Source organism: Phaseolus vulgaris, chromosome 11, assembly GCF_051622355.1.
Source record: "Phaseolus vulgaris cultivar YP4 chromosome 11, ASM5162235v1, whole genome shotgun sequence".
Taxonomy (NCBI): Eukaryota; Viridiplantae; Streptophyta; class Magnoliopsida; order Fabales; family Fabaceae; genus Phaseolus; species Phaseolus vulgaris.
This window is the reverse complement of record NC_143508.1, coordinates 37,433,967-37,455,249: the sequence shown is the minus strand read 5'-3', so window position 1 is coordinate 37,455,249 and position 21,283 is coordinate 37,433,967. Positions and strand designations below refer to the sequence as shown.

Below are 21,283 nucleotides of genomic sequence, written 5' to 3'. Positions count from 1 at the left end.
TTTCCTAAACCCTAAACCCTAACCCTCTACATTCCCTCCAAAACTCTCTCTCACATTTTTCTCCTCTGTTATGCTTATGTTTCACAAATTTGGCAACTGCATCATGGTGTTTTGAGTTTATATAGGTTCTGATAAACATATATCCATTCATTCTCATTTCTTCTTTTCAGTTTTTGAAGAACAGGTTATTCTTTATCATTTCTTTTCTACATTGTGTAACAACACCTTTTCTTTTTAAAAAAAGCAGAAACAGAGACCCCCCCCCCCCCACGCACAGTTTCTTTCTTCTTCTTTTTCTTCCTTATCTCCATTTCTCTCTCTCTCCAATTCTCTTCTCTCCCTCTCTCTTAATTTCTCTCCCAATCTTCATCTATTTTAGAATCTGATCATACCACGCTGTAGCTGAGGAGTTTAGGAACATTTCTACCCGATCAGATTTTCAAACAGAGTAAGTTCATTTTTACTCTAAATATCCTTTGTTCTCTGTTTTTCCTTAGGATTTAGTCATCAATCTTGGTGGGGTCAGTTGAGAAGTTTAATCCTCTCAACTTATTCTATTATATACTGAAATTTTGTTCTGTTTGGATAATTTACATTAGGCCCGTAAATCTTTAAGCTTATCCAAACGGTGGGGAATAAAATTCTAAAAGTTGCTTGGAAAGCAAACAATTGAGGTAAGGGAAGCTAAATTTAATTTTTAATAGCACCTAGGATAGAAGATCTGAATGTGGAAGGGACGTGGTCCCAATATTCAATTTTTTTCTTGCAGGGATGTTGTGTGTTATATATATTGGGTTGATTGTTTATATATTATTTAAATTTGTGGAAATATTAGGTTTTGATGATTTAGTATTAAAGTATTATTTTTTTATGTCAAATAGACTTTTGAATATTGCGGATAACTTTTTGAAATGATATTGTATGACGGAATGGTATGGAATTGAATTCATACATTTGGGATAATGTATGACTGATGTTTGTTGTGTATTAAGTATTGATGCCTATGTGGTAACTGATCCTGCCTGTTGACTAGAACGCTGGAAACTGCCTCGTCAAAGGATCGACGTGTGCACCGCTTCACACCTCCGTTCCTCTTCGAGATCCACCTCAAGAACCTGCAAAGAAACAGAGCGGCGCCGCTGCGGCCGATCGCACTCCAACGCCCAAGTCAGTGACCGAATCACCAAATACTAAGAGAACAAGAACCGTGCAAATCCTCTCTCACAGTCAGCTCTATAACTCGCAAGCGTAAAGAGTATATCTGAACGTGCGTACCTTAGAAAGTTCGTTGAGAACTCTTATATACCTGGTTACTTTCTCTCTCCTGGCAGTTACAGACTTGGACACGTGGCTCGTATCCAACTGTACACGTGCCATCATCTGGAGCCTCCTTGACTTGGGCGCTGCTTCTACTCTCTTTTTACTAAGTTACCTATGCATGGTACTGCCCAGTACATAGCCAACTTGGGAGTGCGATCTCTACTGGAACTGGCGAGTTAGGGTGCCTTCATATACCTTCCCTGTGGTCTCGCCGGCCGCCTTCATAATCTGCTTCTCCTTCATCTTCGGCGATGTGCTTTTTCTGGCGATCTCCAATCGCTTGGTCGCCTGAGTTTACATCTGGCGACTTCATCTTTAACCCGGTGATCGCCTATTCTGGTATGCTGGAGATCGGAACACGCCAACTTGATAACTGGCGACTTCACGAGCCCTCCCCCCCCCCCCCCCCCCCCCGACTTCCTTCCTTTCTGCCAACCTGGCGCCTTGCCAACACGCCTATACTGTAGCGGGATGCCACGTCATCACTCCCGACCACCAGGGCGGTACACAAGCCCCCCAGTCTTAAGCGAAGACTTGTCCAGCGAAAAGACTGAAAGAGTCACGTCAACACCGATCTACGTGGCACTGACGCAGAATTCCAAGCGGTTTGTAATTTCTGCCGCTCTGACGCTCCACCAAACCCCTTGTCCATCACTCGACACGCGGCTTCATCAACGGTTACCTTCAGTTATCGTTTGCGCTTCCCAAACCCATTTTCGAAAAAACTCTTAAACCCATTTTCACTCAATACTGTTCCATCACTTTCCCTCGCATTCACGAACGCTCTAACCTTCTTCTGCAAAAAACTCTCAGCGCTCTCCATCACTCTGAATCACCATCAACCTTCATCGTCCTCCTGATCATCAAAAGGTACCTACTTTCCTTCTTCTGCTGGTTTTCCTTGCATTTTAACCGATTCGCATCATCCTGTAACTGCCTGGTGCATACGCTGTGGGTTGCTTTTTCCATTTCTCCTTCTACGTAACTTAGGGCTTCGTCAATCATCGCAACGAACCTACGTTCGTTCGTTTTTCACCTTCCTTCCACGATCGAGTCAGCCTTTGTAACCCCTGATCATTTTTCCTTTTCTTCTTCCTTTGCAGCTGCAACAATGACTCGCACAAAGATCACCCCGAATCCTCCTCCTTCATCAAGAAACCCCCCTTCTCAAGCACACGACCCACCACGAGTTCGTGGCGCTTCATCTTCCCAGGCTGAGAGGCCTGCGTCTTCCCGCCCTAACCTGGCCCAGGCGACTCCACCTATCGCCGGAGGAGCCCCCGTTCCCTTGCCAGACTTCAAAACCTTGTATCCCTGGGCCAACTCGACCCTTCTGAGGGAGACATCTTCTGTGAATACTGCGGGAGCAGTTTTGCGGCTGACAAAGGGGGATGAGCCCAACCAATCGTTTCATAAGGAGCACGACGAGAGAATGATAGTGCTGCCTTGCTCCCCCGATCTGCCCGTTTGTGCTGATGACAAAGTGAGTGCTGACGGGCCCTTCTGCTTCGTCTACACAACACTATTCAAGAAGGTGAAACTGAAGTTTCCCTTCACCCGATTCGAGAGGGAACTCCTTACCGAGCTCAACATTGCCGCCGCCCAGCTTCACCCCAACAGCTGGGCGTTTGTTCGAGCTTTCCAAGTTATGTGCGACCACCTGGGGTTGCCCGCATCCGTGGACGTATTTTTATTTCTCTTCGAAGCCAAGCACCCAGGAGACCGCCTGTGGGTTAGCTTGAACGCGATTGCTGGGAGGTCCATCTTTGCTATCTTCCAGCAATCCTATAAAGATTGGAAAGGGAAATTCGTCCAAGTGCGCCCTAACGACAAGGACGCCTCCCTACTCGACGGCTTCCCTTTGTACTGGGTGGACAAGGGGAAGAAAGAGTCCAAAAGCTGCTTCAGGAGACCCAGGAGTCCTGACAGCATGGGAGCGTTGGACCGAGATCTCTGCCTTTTCTGGAAAAGGGTCGCGGATGCCAACATCACCTTCCTTACCACCACCCTGATCTGCTTCGAATTCTACGAGGACCAACTCGAAATTCGAATAGGTTAGAACATTCACTATTGTTTTAACACTGCTGCTATTTGACTGTTTCTGGGCGTCTTGTGCGTTATGCGCAAGACTTAGGTTTTATATTTCCTGCACCGATTATCTGCTATGCTGCATACTGCCTTGTGCACTTATTTTCTCCTTGAGTTAACCTATGCATTTTCGTTCCATGCAGATAACATGTTGGGCAAAGGTATGCTTGCTGAACTGAGGGCGCTCGCCCGAACCCACGGGTTGGCGATGGGTTCTCAAACGGTACCCAACTCGGTGGTGGAGACAGCCATCGTCCACGGGCGATCGCCACCTAAGGAACCTGCCCAACGCAAGAAACTAGTCCTTAAGAGGCCCAAGAGGAAGGCTCCCCAGATAGTCCAAGATGATGAGGAAGAAGATGACGAGGTCACTGAGGATGGCCTCGTTACAAAGAGGAAGAGGGTGGCACCTTCTTCACCACCTGCACCACCCCCTCTTCCCTCATCAACGCCACCATCCACACCTGCTCCTCCTCCATCTTCGCCACCCCCACAAGATCCTGTTTCACCAGTCCAAGCCATCCCGCTAGCCACTGCGTCGCCTGCGGTTGAGGCCCAAGAGCCAAACTTCATGGAGGACCCCCCAAGCCCCTCCACGCCACATATATCAGCGGGAGGGGGTTCCCCTTCAAATGCCTCAGCCGCAGAGGTTGCTCCAATCGGGGATGAGGTCGCTCATACCTCACCGATTCTGATCACCGAATCCCCGATTCCGTCGCCACGCCAACAAGCGCCCACTGAAGAACCTGCTAAGGAAGGTGGCGACGAGAACCCACAACAGGCCCCCACAACGCCTCTGGTGCCTCTACAAGCAGCAAACCTCCCCCTTGAGGTCACGAGGATGTGGGAGCCTCTATCTGCTAAGCTGAAAACAATAGCAGAAGACATCCCAGCCATCATCACCAGAGCTGTGGAAAGCTCTACTAGGAGGCTCCAAGACGACCTCTTCAACCTCAAGACCGAGAACAGCACCATGAGGGTTGAGGTGGAGAAGTTGTCTTTCAGCTTGACGCTGGCGGAGATTGAACACTCCCGAGTGGAGGATGCAATGAACACCGAGCTCAGGTTGGCGCGCAAAGAGGCCACCGATCTCCGCCACAAAGTGCAACAGCTTGCTCAAGAAAAGATCGAACTAGAGAGCAAGATTGTGCCTTACCGCGTCAAGGTGGCTGACCTGGAGGCTCTCATGAAGGCCGACGCCGTCAAGGTGCAAAAACTAGAGAAAAGGTCAGCCGACCGAGAGACCCTCCTTGGGCAGGTGGAAAAGGCAAGGGACGACGCCATAGCTGATCTCGCCAAAGCCAACGAAGAGAAGGGAAAGGTAGCTGCTGAATTGGCCCAAGTGCAAACGGAATCCAAGAAGGTTGCTGGAGACCTTCTCCAGGCTCAAGAGACCAACGAACAACTCAAGAAGCAGGTCGAAGAGCTGGATCAACAGAACAAGGAGCTGAAAGAGCAAACTGAAGATCTCAAGAAGCGGATTGAGGAACTTCAGAAGCAAATTGAAGAACTCAAGCTAAACTCTGCTCAAATTCTGGCTGCTGGATTCGAAGCTGCACGGGAACAATTTGCTTGCTTGTTCCCCGACCTGGATCTCAGCATGGTGTCGCTGGATAATGAAGTGGTGGATGGAAAAGTGGTGCCCGCCGAAGACTGACTAATTTAATTCATCCATCGCTTTCATTCTCTCCTTTGCATTATAACCTGTAATAGACTTTATGTCCTTTTGTATATATGTTTTGAACTTTTATTCACTGTTAATGACAAAGTCTACGTTTTTTTTTTTTTCCTCCTTTGACTCTTTCAATCGCTTCAACTTTCCTTGCGTGTTTAATTTCAAAGAAATGTCTTAGCAAAACCGTAGGCACGATCTTTGACTTAACTGCTTCGAACCACTTCAACCTTTAAGCAACAATCACTTTATCGATTCGTAAACTTAAGGCAATTAACCTTATCGTAAAAACATTCCTTAAGCAACAAACTTTGGCCCAGCTGTTGGTTTAAACACTGCTTCACCCGATCTGCTCCACCAAAACGGGTCCTTTAACATTCTCGCCATCGTTTGAACTTTTCCTGGTCACCAGAAACTCTTGGCGATCAGCTTCTCTCTGGCTTCACGCCTTGGCCCTTGCTCTTTGATCTGGGGGTAGAGATGCCTTTCGGATCCTTCTCTGCCTCCTTGTGCTTCAGAGCGAGAGACCGGGTGGCTAGGCGTTCTCTTCGAACCTACCTTAGCCACCTTCAGAACTTCTTCCACCCTCTACACCGTACCTGAACTCGTTCGAGACGAGAAGGATTTTATCTTGCCTGAACTTGCTCATAGGCGAGAAGGTCTTTAACTCGCCTGAACTCGCTCACAGGCGAGAAGGTCTTTTACTCGCCTGAACTCACTCACAGGCGAGAAGGTCTTTAAATCGTGCCTCTACATTGCCCCAGGGGTTACATCTTCTCGCCCCCAGAAACACTGAGGACTTTTACTTGCCTCTACATTGCCCCTGGGGTTACATCTTCTCGCCCCCAGAAACACTGAGGACTTTTACTTGCCTCTACATTGCCCCAGGGGTTACATCTTCTCGCCCCCAAAAACACTGAGGACTTTTACTTGCCTCTACATTGCCCCAGGGGTTACATCTTCTCGCCCCCAGAAACACTGAGGACTTTTACTTGCCTCTACATTGCCCCAGGGGTTACATCTTCTCGCCCCCAGAAGCACTGAGGACTTTTTCTTGCCTCTACATTGCCCCAGGGGTTACATCTTCTCGCCCCCAGAAACACTGAGGACTTTTACTTGCCTCTACATTGCCCCAGGGGTTACATCTTCTTGCCCCCAGAAACACTGAGGACTTTTACTCTTTCTCGCCTGCACTCGCTCGACGGCGAGGAGGTCTTTTAAATGCCTCGGGACGCGCGCGGGCGTTGAGGTCTTTTAACTGGTGCCTCCGATGGCCGAAAGACGATGAGGACTTAAAAAACTTTAACTGATGCCTCCAATCGCCGAAAAACAATGAGGACTTAAAAACTTTAACTGATGCCTCCAATCGCCGAAAAACGATGAGGACTTAAAAACTTTAACTGATGCCTCCAATCGCCAAAAAACGATGAGGACTTAAAAACTTTTTAGAAAGCATGCAAAATATCTTTAACTCGCCTTAAATCACGTATAAGTGACAAGGTTTTCTTCAAAACTTTTCTGGAAAACAGCAAGCATGCAATCTGAAAACGCCTTATACTTCGTAAACTCTTCTTTTATTGGGTGGCCTCATTAAAAACCCTCCTTAGGGAAAAAAGAGTGCCCCCTTCAAACTGTTTTATCAGAAACATCGTAAATAACTTTTTGTGTTTGTCTTTACTTGCAAGCTCTTAACTATAGTACAACTTCAGGTGTGTGGCGTTCCAAGTGCGAGGAATCGCCGCTCCTTCCAGCGTCTCTAAGCGGTAGGCGCCGTTCCCGAGCGCCTCGGTTATCCTGAACGGTCCCGTCCACTTAGGCGACAGCTTATTCTCCATCTCGTACTGGTGGGTTTTTCTCATCACTAGGTCGCCTTCTCTAAATTGCCTTGGCATCACCTTCGAGTTGTACCTTCGTTCAATCCTTCTCTTCACCGCCTCAGCTTTCAGTCTCGCTTCCTCTCTAACCTCATCCAGTAGATCCAGGTTCAGCCTTCTCTCTTCATTCGAGTCTTCCTCTACAAAGTTCAGGAATCTCGGCGAGCTCTCCTGAATCTCTACTGGAATCATCGCATCACACCCATAGACCAAACTGAACGGGGTCTCATGGGTTCCTGACTGCTCGGTGGTGTGGTACGCCCAGACTATACGGGGCACCTCCTCAGCCCAGCTTCCCTTGGCTTTTTCTAGCCTTCTCTTCAAACCTCTCAACAACACCCGATTAGCTGACTCCACCTGGCCATTTGTCTGAGGGTGCTCGACGGATGCAAACACTTGTTGAATTCCCACCCCTTCGCAGAGCTTCTTCAACAGGTGGCTTGCAAACTGAGTCCCATTATCCGACACCAGGCGTTTAGGCACTCCAAACCGGCACACGATGTTCTTCCACACGAAACCTTCGATCTTGTGTGCGGTGATCTGGGCCACTGGTTCTGCTTCGATCCACTTGGTGAAATATTCAATCGCCACCACCAAGTACTTCATCTGCCTGATCGCCAGCGGGAAAGGTCCCAGGATGTCGATTCCCCAGGTATGAAACGGCCAAGGGCTATAAATCGACTTCAACTCCTCGGGAGGCGCCTTATGCCAATCGGCGTGCTGCTGGCATTGTTTGCAACATTGGGCATACTTCTTGCAATCTTCTCTCATGGACGGCCAGTAGTATCCTGCACGGAGAGTCCTCGCGGCCAGAGCTCGACCCCCGACGTGGCTTCCGCATATACCTTCGTGGAGCTCCGCCATGATTCTCGTGCACTTCTCGCCATGTATACACTCCAGGAGCGGGTGAGTGAACCCAAACCTGTACAGATCGCCATCAATCAGGGTGTACTTGCTAGAATTCTTCTTTACCTTCCTAGCCTCAGTCGGATCCAGCGGGAGAAAGCCATCCGCCAGGCACCGCTTGTACTGGGTTATCCAAGTGTCTGGCTCATGGGTAGCGCAGACCTGCATCACGTTCACCTTCTCTCCCCGGCAAGCTCTAATTCTTGGCGATCTCAGAGTTTCTTGCGTCAGGGACTTATGGCTTCTCGCGGCTTTCTCCGTCGACTTGCTTATCTGAAGGACCAGGTGATCTGCCACAAATGCTCTCGGCGTCTTCAGAGTTTCTTGAATCACCGTCCTCTGCCTACCCCCCTTGCCTGAGCTGGCGAGCTTAGCTAGCAAGTCAGCTCGGGCATTCTGCTCTCTGGGCACATGCACTACTTCAAAGGAGGCAAAAGAACTCTTCAACTCCTGCACATATTCCAGATAGGCCGCCATTTGTGGATCTTTAGCCTGGAACTCGCCTGTTACTTGCCCTGTGACTAGCAGCGAGTCACTCTTAGCCATCAGCACCCTAGCTCCCATCTCTTTGGCCAACAAAATTCTGGCGATCAGCGCCTCATACTCCGCTTGATTGTTACTGGCTTTGAAGGCAAACCTCAGAGATTGCTCGATCAGCACGCCGTTGGGTCCTTCCAATATGACTCCAGCACCGCTGCCCTGCTGGTTCGACGATCCATCCACCGAAAGTACCCAACGGAAATCGTCCCCTTCAACCCACGTTGCCTCAGACGAGAGCTCGACCACGAAATCTGCAAAGATTTGCCCCTTAATCGGGCCTCGGGGCTCATATTTGATATCAAACTCTGACAATTCTACTGCCCACTTCACCATCCTTCCTACAACGTCAGGCTTCTTCAAGACCTTCTGGATGGGCAGGCCAGTCATCACCAGTATTGTGAAGCTATGGAAGTAGTGGCGCAACCTCCTCGCCGAAAATACCACAGCCAGCGCAGCCTTCTCCAGGGCCTGATATCTCGTTTCGGGGCCCTGCAGCACCTTGCTCACAAAATAAATAGGCTTCTGAGCCTGGTCTTGATCCTGGGCGAGCACCGCACTCACCGCCCTCTCAGTTACAGCAAAATACAACCTGAGAGGGGTTCCCACCAGCGGTTTGCACAGAACCGGCGGGCTCGCCAGATACTCCTTCAGCTTGACGAAAGCTTCCTCGCACTCTTTCGTCCAAACAAACTTATTGTTGCGCCTCAGGCACTGAAAATAGGGATGGCCCTTCTCCCCGCTAGCGGACACGAAACGGGACAGGGCTGCCATTCGACCTGTCAGCTGCTGAACCTCCTTCACCGTAGCTGGGCTCCTCATCGCCAAGATGGCGGCACACTTATCAGGGTTGGCCTCTATGCCTCTTTCAGTCAAGAGGAAACCCAAAAACTTCCCAGCTTCCACGCCGAAAATACATTTCTCTGGGTTCAGCTTCAATCTGAACTTGGTGATCGTCGTGAACAATTCCTCCAAGTCGGCAACGTGCTTGCTCTTTTCCGGCGAGGTCACGACCATGTCATCGACGTACGCTTGCACGTTCCTTCCCAGCATCGGTGCAAGTACTCGATCCATCAGCCTCTGGTACGTGGCCCCCGCGTTCTTCAGCCCAAACGGCATCACCTTGTAGCAGTAGCACGACCTCTCCGTCATGAAGGCTGTTTTCTCTTCGTCCATGGGATGCATCTTAATCTGATTGTACCCCGAGAAGGCATCCAGGAAGCTCAACACTTACACCCCGCAGCACTATCCACCAGGGCGTCTATGCTTGGTAAAGGATACGAATCCTTTGGGCAAGCTTTGTTCAGGTCAGTGAAATCGACGCACATGCGCCATTTCCCGTTACTCTTCTTTACCAGCATGACATTCGCCAGCCATTCAGGGTACTAGACCTCCCTGATGTGGCCTGCAGCGAGGAGCTTCTGAGTTTCATCTCTAATCGCCTGCCTCCTTTCTTCGTTAAACTTTCTTCTTCTTTGTCGCACTGGTCTCACCAAGCTGTCCATCGCCAGATGATGGCACAGGAAGTCAGGATCAATCACGGGCATGTCCGAAGCGGACCATGCAAACGCATCCAGATGCCGCTCAATCACCTTGGCGATCTGGTCCTGGAGCTCGACCTCCAGAGATCTTCCCAACTTGAAGATTTTTCCCCCGATCTCTTTCTCGAGCCACTGCTCGACAGGTTTTGGCCTGGATTCTCGGGCGATCACCGCCCTGGCGATTCCCTGTTCTCTCGCTTCCTCAGGGCGATTCCGCGCCTCTTCCTCTTCCAGGCCAGCGTTTCCCTCCACTAGCTCAGCGTCCACCATCTCCACGTCCCTTCCGGCGGTCTTGTCCGCTACCGTCGATCTGGGCTTCACACCGGGAGGTGGGGTGGTTGTTACATAACTCACTGATCTCTTGTTTTTCAGGCTATTCTCATAGCACTTTTTCGCTTCTTTCTGATCAGACTTGATCGTGATCACCACCCCCTCCATAAACGGCAACTTTACCTTCATGTGCCGAGTCGACGGAATGGCGCCTATCCTGTTAAGCGTGGGCCTTCCCAACAAGATGTTGTATGCCGAAGGAGCGTTTACGATGAGGTACTTGATTTTCTCCGTCCTCGAACCAGCCTCATCTGTAAACGTGGTTCTCAACTCAATATATCCCCTGACCTCCACCTGGTCACCAGCGAACCCGTACAGGCACCCTCCATAGGGCCTTAGCTGGTCAAGGGGCAACTCCAGCTGCGTGAAAGTCGGCCAGAACATCACGTCTGCCGAACTTCCTTGGTCCACCAGAACTCTGTGAACCTTCCTTCCCGCCGTCACCAACGAAATGACTATGGGATCGTTGTCATGGGGCACAACGTCCCGAAGATCCTACTTGGTGAACGTAATGTCTACCTCCGGCGAGTGATCTTCAAACATATCCACTGTCATCACCGACCACGCGTACTTCTTCCTCTGCGATGCGGTGCATCCACCACCTGAGAAGCCTCCTGCGATGGTGTGGATTTCCCCGTGGATAGGCATTTCGTGTTGCTGGGCTTCTCCACCTGCTGGCTGGGAACTCGACGCTCCCCCCGTCCTCCTATCCAGCAGATAGTCATTTAGGAATCCGCTCTTAACCAGATCATCGAGCTGATACCCTAAGGACAAACACGAGTCCAAAGTGTGGCCAAAGCCCTGGTGAAACTCGCACCAGGCGTCTGGCTTTGGTCCCAGCACCTTGTCGCCCACCTTCTCAGGCGCTTTCAACCTAGCAGATATATTGGGAATGGCGATCAGGTCCGCCAATCCCATGACAAACTTGTGCTTAGGCGGGCGATTGTATTCCCGGCGTGCTGGTTGCTGGCGCCCCTGGCTCCTCCCCTTGTTCCTCCTATCGTAAGGATGGCGAGTCATTTGGTCCTTCCTGGCCGCCGCCGCTGTTTCCAGCACCCTTTGCGGCTGGATTCTGGTCTGGGCGCGTGGCCTAGCGGGAGCCACGCTCCCTCTCTTCTCAACGACCTCACTTTCGTCGGCGATGTGAGCCACCGCAAGTCGCCTGACCTCAGCAAACGTTGCAGGGTGAGCCCTGATCAAGGCCTCGCAGAATGGTCCCGGCAGCACGCCCTTCTTGAATGCATAGACCAGCATTTCTTCATCTTTAGCCGGCGATCTGACCATCTGCGCTCCAAAGCGATTTAAGTAGTCTCTGAGGGACTCTCCCTGGTACTGCCTTATATCAAACAGATCATAAGACACCCTGGGCGGTGCCTTGTTCACGATGTATTGCTCGACGAAAACCTTAGAGAACTGCTGAAAACTAGTTATGTGACCGTTAGGTAGGCTCACAAACCACTCCAACGCCGTTCCCTGGAGCGTGCTTACGAACATCTTGCAATACACGGCGTCTGACCCTCCCGACAACATCATCTGCGTATGGAACGTGGTCAGATGGGCCTCTGGATCCTCCACGCCGGTAAAGACAGCCTTGACAGGGACCACGCTCGTAGGAATGGGCGTATCAGTAATCGCCTGAACAAAAGGCATAGGGAAAACGCGAGGTGGCAATGACGGCGCCACCTCTTCAGCAGAAGAACGCCCTTGCTGCTCCTGAAGAGCTTGACGCAGCTCCTCAGTCACCTTGCTGAGCTCCTCGTTCCTGGCGCGAGAGGCGACCAGGTCCTCATGCATTCTCGCCTGCTCTATGCGTGAGGCTTCCACAGTTGCCTGCAACGAACGCATCATCTCTGCCATCTGCGCCATGGTCATGGCAGCGGCGCCTTCGGCAGCGACGGGCGCAACTGGACTTGAGCGATTGCTTCTCATTTTTCTCATGAAACTCAGCGAATCACAGAATGCGGCGAACAACACTTACTCTAGCTACGATTGAGTCAGCGATCAATCGGAAGAAACTGTGCGAAACTCCGCGAGAAAACTCAAGAACACCGCAAACCTTCAAAGAAACTTGCAACTTCACCAAGAACCACTGCTCTTCGCACGGATAACCAAACGAGCGAAGGAACTCAACTCCACCGAACAAATTACGCGTAAACAGCAGAAAAACCTTTCTTCACCGATCGAAAACCCAAACGAACGGTGTAAAACGCGAATTCACCGAACAAATTTCGAGCAAACAGCGAACGATGGTCGCACCAGCACACAACCACGCAGAAAACTTCGAAAACCTCCAAGAACTCACGCTGTGGATGGGAGCAAGTTTTACACGGCACCACGGTGGGCGCCTAATGATCCTGCCTGTTGACTAGAACGCTGGAAACTGCCTCGTCAAAGGATCGACGTGTGCACCGCTTCACACCTCCGTTCCTCTTCGAGATCCACCTCAAGAACCTGCAAAGAAACAGAGCGGCGCCGCTGCGGCCGATCGCACTCCAACGCCCAAGTCAGTGACCGAATCACCAAATACTAAGAGAACAAGAACCGTGCAAATCCTCTCTCACAGTCAGCTCTATAACTCGCAAGCGTAAAGAGTATATCTGAACGTGCGTACCTTAGAAAGTTCGTTGAGAACTCTTATATACCTGGTTACTTTCTCTCTCCTGGCAGTTACAGACTTGGACACGTGGCTCTTATCCAACTGTACACGTGCCATCATCTGGAGCCTCCTTGACTTGGGCGCTGCTTCTACTCTTGTTTTACTAAGTTACCTATGCATGGTACTGCCCAGTACATAGCCAACTTGGGAGTGCGATCTCTACTGGAACTGGCGAGTTAGGGTGCCTTCATATACCTTCCCTGTGGTCTCGCCGGCCGCCTTCATAATCTGCTTCTCCTTCATCTTCGGCGATGTGCTTTTTCTGGCGATCTCCAATCGCTTGGTCGCCTGAGTTTACATCTGGCGACTTCATCTTTAACCCGGTGATCGCCTATTCTGGTATGCTGGAGATCGGAACACGCCAACTTGATAACTGGCGACTTCACGAGCCCCCCCCCCCCCCCCCCCCCTCCCCCGACTTCCTTCCTTTCTACCAACCTGGCGCCTTGCCAACACGCCTATACTGTAGCGGGATGCCACGTCATCACTCCCGACCACCAGGGCGGTACAGTAACAGAGATCTCCGAGCTTCACTGATGATCTAAGTCACATAGACTAAGATATCAGGTGGTGAGAAGCTGATGGGGGAGTTCATGCACACCGTGACATATGAGATGCACGGCTTGGGTTGTATTGAACTTACCCTGATCCTTTATGTTGGATTCGCTGGTAATCTTTGGATCAGGTGTTAGTCTCTGGTAGGACTTACTTAATACGGGTCTTCCGGAAGACGTTGTTTGTTGAATATCTTGGATGTGTAGATCCATGTGAGATCTATGTGAGATGTTGGGATTTGAAGAAGATTGTATAATTTGAGAAATTGATCATGTAACTTGGTTTTCTCTTTTGATTTAACTGCGTATATTATAAAATTCTATTTTCACTAGCTTACCCTTGCTTTTCTTGCTGTGTTTGAACTGCGATGACTGTACTACGTACACGAGCAGATGATCTTACAGGTGTCTGAGGATCAGAAGAGTTTTAAGGCGTTGATTTTGAAACTTATATTGTAAATATTTGTATTTCTATATGTCCTAATCACGTATTAGGAATATTTTGAAAAACTGTAAGCTTGTATAGAAATATGTAGAACTAGTATTGTAATAGTTATATGTAAATTATGGGGTGTTACATTTAATGGTATCAGAGCGGTTCATCCTTAGGATAACCTGAGGGTAGTGGGTTTATTTTGTTTCTCTTGTGTGTAGATTTTTGTTTAAGTCTAGCCTCAAGACTTAGTTAAAAGTTTCTATTAAGATGTTTGACAAAGTTGTTTTTCTTGATACCTTGTTTGTGTTTGAGTCAAGTTAATTGTTATGAATAAAGATGAAGTTATTAAGAATGAAAAGAATCTTGATAGAGTGGTGAGGGTGCACACTCATGACTAGATCAAGATTATTTTCTATCTTAATTCTAAGTAGCTAGAGTACATTTTAGAGATAAGTTTTGATTAGTTTTTACCTGTTTCGTATGATTATTTCTTTGAAGTTAATTTGTCTTAAAGATGTAGTTGGAAATTTTAGTAATTTCTAACCCAATTCTTTATGTGCTTAGTAGATGGCACGTAGACCACCTACTCCTCCTTCACCAGTAGATATGCCCAACTTAGCTCGGGCAATAGAGATGATGGCAACAGCCTTGCAACAACAGAGTGCTACTATGGCACAACAGCATCAGGCCGCTCTTCATCAATTAGAAATAGCTAGATTAGCAGCAGAAGCATCTCAGCTTCATCAACAACCCCATAACTTTAGTCTGGATGATTTTCTGAGACACAATCCACCCAAATTTAATGGCAAGGTAAATCCAGATGGAGCAGACCAGTGGGTGAGAGACATAGAAAGAATCTTTGAAGCTACTCAATGCCCTGAAGAGAGAAAGTTATCCTATGCCATTTATGTACTAACTGAAGAAGCTGAATTCTGGTGGATAGGCATGAAGCAAATGATGGAAGACAAAGGTGAAGATGCTACTTGGGAGAACTTCAAAGTAAGATTCCTAGAGGAGTATTTTCCTGATAGTGTCAGGTATGCAAAAGAAATTGAATTCATGCAGCTGGAACAAGGAAATCTTTCAGTCACTGAATATCCTACTAGGTTCAAACACCTAGCTAGATTCTACACCCAGACCATGACTGAGGCTTGGAGATGTAGAAAATTTGAGTTTGGATTGAAGCAAGAACTTAAAGAAGTGGTGATTCCTATGTCCATTAGAGATTTCCCTGCTCTAGTGGAGAAAGCAAAAGTAGTGGAGAGTTTGAAAAGTAGTAGCAGACTTGCTAAGCCTCAAGTGGGAGGACCTTCTAAAAGCATGCCTAAATATGAAGATAGAAAGAAATCTTATTTCATACCTCAATCTTATAGCAGTGGAAGACCCAGTTCTCAATCACCACCTAGTTTCAGATGTTTTCGATGCGGTGGGCCACATGTTGTTAGATTTTGCCCTCATCCAGTGTCAAATGTGACATGTGATAGATGTCACAGGTATGGTCATGCAACAAAAGACTGTCGTGTCCAATTGGGAGCTCCAAATTCTGGCGGAGTGCAGCAAGTACAACAAAATAGTAATCAAAAACCCAAAGCTGTTGGCAGAATTTTTGCTATTAGTGGAGTTGAAGCTTCACAGTTTGATAGCCTTGTTAGAGGTATTTGTTCTATCCTTGGAACACAGTTATCTGTATTGTTTGATTTTGGGGCAACCCATTCTTTTATATCTTTTGATTATGCTAAGAAACTTAAGTTGCCGGTCCGAGAATTAGAATTTGAGTTGGTGGTATCTACACCAACAGAAGGTATTATAGTAACTTCTTCCATGTGTGCTGGGTGTCCAGTAATTATAGATGGGCAGAGATATAAGATCAACATGATTTGTATACCTCTAAAAGATTTGGAGGTTATATTGGGAATGGATTGGTTGTCTGCTAATCATATCCTTATAGATTGTGGTCGAAAGAAGTTAATTTTCCCTAAATTAGAAGGAGTACAGGTTATCTCAGCTCATCAGTTTGAGAGAGAGATACAAGAAGGTGCAGAATGTTTTATGCTCTTGACTTGTTCTATAGTTACTGATAAAGTACAAAAAGATATATTTGTAGTTCAGGAGTTTATGGATGTATTTCCTGATGAGATTCCTGGACTTCCACCTAAAAGAGAGATAGAGTTTGCAATAGACTTGATTCCCGGAGCAGGCCCTGTGTCAATTTCTCCATATCGGATGGCACCAGCGGAGTTAGCTGAATTGAAGAAACAACTAGAAGACTTATTGGAAAAGCAATTCATTCGACCTAGTGTTTCTCCTTGGGGAGCTCCAATGCTATTAGTGAAGAAGAAAGATGGTTCGTCACGTCTATGCATAGATTACAGACAATTAAACAAGTTAACAATAAAGAATAAATATCCTCTTCCTAGAATTGATGACTTGATGGATCAGTTGCATGGGGCAATTGTCTTTTCTAAGATAGATCTGCGCTCAGGTTATCACCAAATTTCAGTGAAAGCGGAAGATGTTCAGAAGACTGCCTTTAGATCAAGGTATGGTCACTATGAATTTCTGGTTATGCCATTTGGGGTGACTAATGCTCCAGCTATTTTCATGGATTATATGAATCGGATATTCAGACCTTTTTCTTGATAAGTTCGTGGTGGTGTTCCTAGATGATATCTTGATTTATTCTCGTACAAGGGAAGAACATGCAGAACATCTTAGAACCGTCCTGGACATTTTGAGAGAAAAACAATTATATGCTAAACTTTCAAAATGTGACTTCTGGATGTCAGAAATACAATTTTTAGGACATGTCATCTCTACACAGGGAATATCAATAGATCCTTCTAAAGTGGAGGTTGTACTTCAGTGGGAACGTCCTAAAACAGTTACTGAAATTAGAAGCTTTATCGGGTTAGCAGGATATTACAAGAGATTTATAGAAGGTTTTTCTAAAATAGTGGCCCCTTTGACCCAATTGACTAGAAATGATCATCCTTTTGCATGGACTGAACAATGTGAGAGAAGTTTTGAAGAGTTGAAAAGAAGGTTGACTAATGCTCCTGTATTGACAATCCCTGATACCAATCAGTCTTTTGAAGTTTTCTGTGATGCTTCCTATCAGGGATTGGGTTGTGTTCTGATGCAGAATAAGAAAGTTGTTGCCTACGCTTCTCGTCAGTTAAAGGTGCATGAAAGAAATTATCCAACTCATGATCTAGAATTGGCAGCAGTTGTCTTTGCTTTAAAAATATGGAGACATTTTCTTTACGGAGTTAGTTTTAATGTGTTTAGTGATCATAAAAGCTTGAAGTATTTGTTTGATCAAAAGGAGTTAAATATGAGGCAGAGGAGATGGATTGAATTTTTAAAAGACTATGATTTCCAACTGATATACCATCCTGGGAAGGCAAATGTTGTTGCAGATGCGTTGAGTCGTAAAAAGATACAAATATCTTCGCTTATGATTAGAGAGTTAGCATTGATTGAAGATTTCAGGAGTATGAATTTCAAGAGTTAGCATGCTCCAAGTTTTGTTGATTTATTTAACGCGTTTTCTTTCACTATTTTATATAAAAATACTATATATATATATATATATATATATATATTTACATGTAAATAAGAAAATAAACAAATAAAATTACAAAGCAAATAGTAATACATAAGAAATAAACATTATTGTTCCTGCCGGTTGACCAAATGCGTCTTCGTGTGTCTACGTCACTCTCACGTCCAGAATCCCGGCACTCGCACGTGCTTTCCCTTTGATTGAATGCCTGAAAACACAAAGACAAAGGGCGCCCTAGAGGTCGTTTGCACTCTGACGCTCAAGTCAATCTTAGGACTAGGAAACACCAAAACTCTCTACGTAAAACTGTAACTGTGTGTTTTAAGCGGCACAAATGAATAACGTACCTTGCTAAGTTTGTTACTTCTCTTTATATAGACTGAAACTAGGGTTTTCACTGTTTCCATTACCCAAAATGGGCTTCCTGAGGGGGTGGGTCCCAACGCCACAGTTACCCACTCTTAGGATCACTTAGCGCGTAGGGTTCCCTAACTGGAGTGCAACCTCTGACAGGATGACCACCTGGATGCCTCCTCGTGCACCTGATCTCTGTGGTCGCCTGTCTTGGGAGTGCCCTAGTTGTTCACGTGTCATGCATGCAGCTCACCGCTGGAACGTGACCCTCACAGGTCGTATCCTTTCCAGTGGCTCTATACTTGTGTTACGCCTAAACGCGTCATCCACTCCACACGCATGGACTCTCGTGACCTAGGCTTCTCCCTTTCTGATAACTGGTGTGTGGTTTGGGATCCACCTCTCGTGGCCCAGCTCTGTGGTTCGAGCCCCGATGTCTGACCTCTCAACACTACCTAGTGGCACGTCGGTACATCCTGGTGACCGATGTCTGACCACTCTTTGGTTTCTTGCACACGTGTCTCGCGAGATACTGACCCACGCCGCTCATGGGACCCCGCTTACATGGTCCCATATTACTAGTGGTCAACGATGCCCGAGGACTAGTCGGTACAATTACCATATACATATAATTAAAAAAACTAAACATAGTAAAATTAATATAAATAATGCATAAACATAAATAATACACGTAAATAAATAAATTGTTCAAGAATAACCAAAATTCTTTCATCGCGCTCCAAGTTTGTTTGATTTATGTATTTAAGATTTTATTTAAATAGGACATTAAATATTTTAAGTTTGTATTTATTTAAGATTTTGAATAATTTAACAATTTTAATTACGTATGACATTAAATATTCAGGACTTATTTTTTTAGCAACTTTTGTATAATTTAGGAATTTTATTTATTTCATATTTTTATTTAAGTAGAACATTCAATAATTTAGGATTTGTATTTATTTAGAAGTTTGAATAATTTAGAAATTTTATTCATTACAAATTTTTATTTAAGTAGGACATTAAATAATTTAGATTTGTACTTATTTAAGATTTTGAATAATTTATGGATTTCATTTATTTCAAATTTTTATTTACATATTACATTAAATAATATGTAATATATATTTATTTAGGATTTTGAATATTTTGAAATTTAATTTATTTTGAATTTTTATTTAAATAGAACATTAAATAATTTAGATTTTGTATTTATTTAAGATTTAAAACAAATTAAAAATTATTCCTTTTGGATTATTATTTAACTAGAAAATAAAATAAATCAGGATTTGTATTTCTTTATAATTTTGGAAAACTTAGAAATTTTATTAATTTTAAATTTTTATCGAAAAATGACATTAAATAATTTAGGATATGGATATATTTAGAACTTTAAATAATTTAAGAATTTTATTGATTTTCGATTTTTATTTAAAAATGATAATACAAATGTTTGGATTTTATTTATTTAGGATTTTGAAAATATTAGAATTTTTTTTTATATTTTTATTTAAGTAGGAAATAAAATAATTTCAGATTTTTGTAATATTTTATAAGAAAAGAAAAAATAATAATAACAAACGTTATAATATTACATTTATTATAATATTAATAAATTAAATAAATTACAGAATTCAACAACATTCCTGTAAATATATTTACAATAAATAAAAATTTAAAGATAATAAAAAATAAAAAAGAAAAAGAAAAAGAAAAAATTAGATAAAAAAAAGAATTTACGTAAGATTTAAACTATTATAAATATAAAATAAAAAATTAATATATATAGTAATATGTGTATGTTTTAATTTTCTTTTAAAGTTCATTATATTATTTAATCTTGAAAATAAACAACTGATTAACTATTTTAATTCAATAACTATTACACAAAGCTATTGGAAAAAAAATTACAATAAGTAGCCATAAATAAGAGAAAAAGCAATATAATTATAATTGACAAAAATAATTAATATAAAATAAATATTAATATATAAAATATAATAAAACTAAACATACAAAAATTAATAAACAATGCATAAACATAAATAATATACGTAAATAAATAAATTGTTGAAGTATCAACAAACTGGAACATATTTTAAGGAAAGTAAGGAACAATAAATAGATATATAAAAATTCATTATTTGGTATGTTAACCTTGCTTTAAAAATAATATTATCAATTTCTTTGAAGTTATTTAACATACATAAATTTTTCCATCCGTTCCAAGTTTTGTTGATTTATTTGGCGCGTTTTATTTCACTATTTTATTGATATAATTAAATATATATAATTTAAATGTAAATAAGAAAATAAATAAAAAATTACAAAGAAAGTATTAATATATAAGAAATAAGCGAATAAATAAACTAACTAAACATATTAAAATTAATTTAAATTATACATAAACATAAATAATACACGTAAATAAATAAATTGTTTAACAATTAACAAATTAACTAAAATTTTGAGAAAATATAAATAAATATAAATGTAAATAAGAAAATAAATAAAATAATTCACCAATGTTTACTCTAAATGCATATTGAATTACATGTGTTGTGATAAAATTGAATCATTTTAAAAAAAAAAATTGGGACCAAATTTACATATAAGAAATAAACATTAAACATAGACAAAGAAATAAAAAAACTAAAATAATATAATTAATATAAATAATGCATAAAAATAAATAGTACACGTATATAAATAAATTGTTGAAATATACATAAATTGACACAAATTTTGAGCAAAGTAACATACAAAAAATTATTTCATCCCGTTGTAAGTTTTGTTGATTTATTTGACGTGTTTTCTTTCACTATTTTATATAAAAAAATATAATTTATATAATTATATATATATATATCAATAAATAAAAAATTTACAGAACAAATATTAATATATACGAAATAAACATCAGCAGCATATGCAAATAAATAAAAAAAATCTAACATACTAAAATTAATATAAACAATGCACAAACATAAATAGTACATGTAAATAAATAAATTGTTCAAGTATCAACCAACTTAGACAAATCTTGAGGAAAGTAAGAAACGATAAACAATTATGTAAAAAACTAATTTATTCTAAAAGGTGAATAACTCGAATTTCATAACTTTGTATGTTAACCTCTCTTTCAAAAACAATTTTATCATCTTCTTTGAAGTCATTTAACATACCTAAATTCTTTCATTCTGCTCCAAAAACTTTTGATTTATTTTCCACCTTTTTTTCACTATTTTGTATAAAAATATAATTTATATAATTATATATATACAAATTACTAAATGTAAATGTAAATAAAAAAATTACAAACAAATATTAATATATAAGAAATAAATATCAGCATATGCGAACAAATAACAAAACTAAACATACTAAAATTAATATAAACAATGCATAAACATAAATAATTACATTGTTCAAATATAGATAAATTGACCC

The 21,283-nt window shown here is 43.4% G+C and overlaps 1 long non-coding RNA gene across 1 annotated transcript; it reads left to right on the top strand.

Annotated features, from left to right (window-relative positions):
• Positions 1-599: 599 nt before the first annotated feature.
• LOC137830611 (uncharacterized) lies at positions 600-14,086 on the top strand. The gene is made up of 2 exons (XR_011084247.2): positions 600-674; positions 13,872-14,086. It is a non-coding gene; the product is annotated as an uncharacterized LOC137830611 (long non-coding RNA).
• Positions 14,087-21,283: the final 7,197 nt, after the last annotated feature.